This window comes from Schistocerca piceifrons, unplaced genomic scaffold (genome assembly GCF_021461385.2).
Source record: "Schistocerca piceifrons isolate TAMUIC-IGC-003096 unplaced genomic scaffold, iqSchPice1.1 HiC_scaffold_34, whole genome shotgun sequence".
In the NCBI taxonomy this organism is placed as follows: Eukaryota; Metazoa; Arthropoda; class Insecta; order Orthoptera; family Acrididae; genus Schistocerca; species Schistocerca piceifrons.
In genome coordinates, this window is record NW_025728559.1 from 32501 (window position 1) to 37500 (window position 5000).

The 5000-nt window shown below is 62.5% G+C and overlaps 1 pseudogene; it reads left to right on the top strand.

Annotated features, from left to right (window-relative positions):
• Positions 1 to 5000, top strand: part of LOC124745921 — a 7962-nt pseudogene that overhangs the window by 581 nt on the left and 2381 nt on the right.

Below are 5000 nucleotides of genomic sequence, written 5' to 3' on the forward strand. Positions count from 1 at the left end.
GCCGTTCCGGTGTGCGGTGGGCCGCACTTCTCCCCTAGTAGGACGTCGCGACCCGCTGGGTGCCGGCCTACGGCCCGGGTGCGCAGCCTGTCCTTCCGCGGGCCTCGGTTCGCGTCTGTTGGGCAGAGCCCCGGTGTCCTGGCTGGCTGCCCGGCGGTATATCTGGAGGAGTCGATTCGCCCCTTTGGGCGCTCGGGCTCCCGGCAAGCGCGCGCGGTTCTTCCCGGATGACGGACCTACCTGGCCCGGCCCCGGACCCGCGCCGCTGTTGGCTCGGGATGCTCTCGGGCGGAATAATCGCTCCCGTCAGCGGCGCTTCAGCTTTGGACAATTTCACGACCCGTCTTGAAACACGGACCAAGGAGTCTAACATGTGCGCGAGTCATTGGGCTGTACGAAACCTAAAGGCGTAATGAAAGTGAAGGTCTCGCCTTGCGCGGGCCGAGGGAGGATGGGGCTTCCCCGCCCTTCACGGGGCGGCGGCCTCCGCACTCCCGGGGCGTCTCGTCCTCATTGCGAGGTGAGGCGCACCTAGAGCGTACACGTTGGGACCCGAAAGATGGTGAACTATGCCTGGCCAGGACGAAGTCAGGGGAAACCCTGATGGAGGTCCGTAGCGATTCTGACGTGCAAATCGATCGTCGGAGCTGGGTATAGGGGCGAAAGACTAATCGAACCATCTAGTAGCTGGTTCCCTCCGAAGTTTCCCTCAGGATAGCTGGTGCTCGTACGAGTCTCATCCGGTAAAGCGAATGATTAGAGGCCTTGGGGCCGAAACGACCTCAACCTATTCTCAAACTTTAAATGGGTGAGATCTCCGGCTTGCTTGATATGCTGAAGCCGCGAGCAAACGACTCGGATCGGAGTGCCAAGTGGGCCACTTTTGGTAAGCAGAACTGGCGCTGTGGGATGAACCAAACGCCGAGTTAAGGCGCCCGAATCGACGCTCATGGGAAACCATGAAAGGCGTTGGTTGCTTAAGACAGCAGGACGGTGGCCATGGAAGTCGGAATCCGCTAAGGAGTGTGTAACAACTCACCTGCCGAAGCAACTAGCCCTGAAAATGGATGGCGCTGAAGCGTCGTGCCTATACTCGGCCGTCAGTCTGGCAGTCATGGCCGGTCCTTGCGGCCGGCCGCGAAGCCCTGACGAGTAGGAGGGTCGCGGCGGTGGGCGCAGAAGGGTCTGGGCGTGAGCCTGCCTGGAGCCGCCGTCGGTGCAGATCTTGGTGGTAGTAGCAAATACTCCAGCGAGGCCCTGGAGGGCTGACGCGGAGAAGGGTTTCGTGTGAACAGCCGTTGCACACGAGTCAGTCGATCCTAAGCCCTAGGAGAAATCCGATGTTGATGGGGGCCGTCATAGCATGATGCGCTTTGTGCTGGCCCCCGTTGGGCGAAAGGGAATCCGGTTCCTATTCCGGAACCCGGCAGCGGAACCGATACAAGTCGGGCCCCTCTTTTAGAGATGCTCGTCGGGGTAACCCAAAAGGACCCGGAGACGCCGTCGGGAGATCGGGGAAGAGTTTTCTTTTCTGCATGAGCGTTCGAGTTCCCTGGAATCCTCTAGCAGGGAGATAGGGTTTGGAACGCGAAGAGCACCGCAGTTGCGGCGGTGTCCCGATCTTCCCCTCGGACCTTGAAAATCCGGGAGAGGGCCACGTGGAGGTGTCGCGCCGGTTCGTACCCATATCCGCAGCAGGTCTCCAAGGTGAAGAGCCTCTAGTCGATAGAATAATGTAGGTAAGGGAAGTCGGCAAATTGGATCCGTAACTTCGGGATAAGGATTGGCTCTGAGGATCGGGGCGTGTCGGGCTTGGTCGGGAAGTGGGTCAGCGCTAACGTGCCGGGCCTGGGCGAGGTGAGTGCCGTAGGGGTGCCGGTAAGTGCGGGCGTTTAGCGCGGGCGTGGTCTGCTCTCGCCGTTGGTCGGCCTCGTGCTGGTCGGCGGTGCAGGATGCGCGCGCCTGCGCGGCGTTCGCGCCCCGGTGCTTCAACCTGCGTGCAGGATCCGAGCTCGGTCCCGTGCCTTGGCCTCCCACGGATCTTCCTTGCTGCGAGGCCGCGTCCGCCTTAGCGTGCTCCTCCGGGGGCGCGCGGGTGCGCGGATTCTCTTCGGCCGCCATTCAACGATCAACTCAGAACTGGCACGGACTGGGGGAATCCGACTGTCTAATTAAAACAAAGCATTGCGATGGCCCTAGCGGGTGTTGACGCAATGTGATTTCTGCCCAGTGCTCTGAATGTCAACGTGAAGAAATTCAAGCAAGCGCGGGTAAACGGCGGGAGTAACTATGACTCTCTTAAGGTGGCCAAGTGGCGGCGGTGTGGCTGCATCCGGACTTGGCTTTTCGAAGTGCGGTCTTGATGTAGTCGTGCTGCTGCTGCGAGGTGCCTTCCTTGGGTTGTAGTTACAGGGAGAGTGATGCGCAATACATGGGCCTAGCCCTCTTAGCCTCTCCTCTCCTGCGGTCTTCTCCCCTTCTCGTGGGCCCGCTGATTTTCGCAGAGTGGAAGACCGCACCAGGGGCTTGGGGGGGTTACCAGCCCCCCCTCGCACTATCCCTTTGTTAGTTGGGGGCAGTATTCAGAGAAAAAGTGGTGGCCCTTCCGCTGAAGGTGCCACCCCAACTTCCCCAGCACCTAGCCGGCCAACCGGCCGTGCCGAAAATTTTGTAACTTTTGCAGCTATGTATACCTGTAGTGAGTGCCACCGCAGCTTCACCACCAAGAACGGTCTCGGGGTCCATCGCCGCCGCCAACACCTTGCGGCCGCCAACGCGGAGATCGTCACGGAGAGGCATCGCGCGAGGTGGACGGAGGAAGAAGTCCTGTCGCTCGCCAAGGCAGAGGCCGAACTGTTCCTCGAGAGGGACGCCCGGTTCTTCTTTGTAAATCAAGAGCTCATCAGGATGTTCCCCGACCGAACGCTTGAGGCAATCAAGTGCCGACGGCGGCAAGCTGCCCACAAGCAGCTTGTCCGCCAATTCATGGAGGCGCTTGAGATCGGTCGGGGGGAAGAGCCGGCGTCCCGCCGGGGAGCAGCGAGCCCGCTGCCTGACGTGGGCGAGGCCGCTGCGCCGCCCGTCGACGCAGCCGAGGACTTCGCGGCCGACACCACCGGGCCGCCGCCGGAGGGGCCGACTGACGCCGCCATCTGGGAGCATCTGGCGGGGCTACCCGCTTCCGCCCAGCGTTTCTCTGCCCTGGATCGTGTCATAGGTCTGGGGCGGGGCACGCCGCCCGATGTCATCCTGGGCATGCTCCCGGATGCCCTTGCGTCGGTCGGGTCCAGAGGGGAGAGATCGATCACCAGGACACAGCGGCCGCGCCAACCATCGAAGCGGCCGCCTGCCGCGCCGCCGACGCAGAAGCGCAAGCGGCGCCGCTGGGAGTACGCGAGAACGCAGGATGCCTTCCGACGGTCGCGTGCACGTTGCGTGCGCGGCCTCTTGGATGGCACCCTGCTCCAGCCGCCACCTGCCATCCCTGGTCTGCTGGACTTCTGGGCGGACCTCTTCACCAAGAAGCCCATCTCCACCGCGGGCTTCATTCGTGACCGCCTCCTCCCGCACTCAGAGCCTGTCGCTCTTGAGTGCATATGGGGGCCGGTCACACATGAGGAGGTCGCCGCCGCGTTGCCGCCCAGGGGATCAGCAGCCGGGCCGGACGGCCTTACCCCAGCGGAGTTGCGGCGCCTGCCGCACGAAGTCCTGGTGAAAGTGATGAATCTCTTCCTTCTGGCCCGCGCCCTTCCGGAACGCCTGCTTCGCGCGCGGACGTCCCTTCTCCCGAAAACGGCTGCACCAACATCCCCCGCTGACTTTCGCCCCATTACGGTCTGCTCGGTGTTGGCGCGGACCTTTCACAAGGTTCTCGCGTCACGCCTGATGCGCGCATGTGCTGTGGACGAACGTCAGCGGGCATTCATCCCTCGGGATGGGATGTTGGAAAATACCTTCATCTTGGACACTGCTCTCACCGACGCAGTTCGCTCCTGCCGCTCTGTCTTTGTGGCGTCGATCGACGTATCTAAGGCATTCGATTCGGTAGATCATGCTGCCCTTCGCCCCGTGCTGAAGGCGCATGGCCTGCCGGATTGCTTTGTCGAGTATGTCGAGCGGTGCTACGAGGGCAGCACGACAGTGATAGCGGACGGCGCCGGCGTGGGCGTGTCTGTGCAGCCAGCACGGGGCGTTCGCCAGGGCGATCCCCTCTCCCCCCTCCTGTTCAACTTTGCGGTGGACTACGTTTTAGGCCAACTGCCCTCTCACATCGGAGCTCGGATCCTCGGTCGCAGAGTCAACGCTGCGGCCTTTGCAGATGACGTCTTGCTGTTTGCAGCGACCCCGAGGGGCTTGCAGTCCCTCATCGACGCAGCTACCGCAGCCCTCGCCCACCTGGGGCTGCAGATCAACGCCCGGAAGTGTTTCACCCTCGCCTTAGTCGCGTCAGGGCGCGAGAAGAAGGTGAAGGTGGACAGCAATGTCACCTTCACAGCAGGCAATACCACCATGCCTGCCCTGCGTGTGGGTGAAACCTTCCGGTACCTGGGGCTGCAATTTTCCACGGCGGGTCGCTGTGTCTTCAATCCACGTAGCCACCTGGTGGAGCAGCTTGACGTCATCTCCCGAGCTCCGCTGAAGCCGCAACAGCGCCTCCACGCTCTCACCAACATACTTCTCCCTGGCCTGTACCACGGGCTGGCCCTCAGCCGCACCCGGGTGGGTGCATTGAAGTCGGCCGACGTTACCATCCGGGCCGCCGTCAGGAGATGGTTCCGCCTTCCGGCGGACACCCCCCTGGGATACTTCCACGCTCCTGTTGCCCAGGGGGGCCTCGGCATTCCATCTTGCCGATGGATGGGTCCGACCCTCCGTCGGTCCCGTCTCCTGGCGCTGAAGAAGATAGGGCCAGCCTGCGACGGTGCAGGCATGGATGAGGTGCAGCGTGAGATCGAGGTGCTGGAGCGCCACCTAATGTGGGAGGGTCACCTCCTCAAATC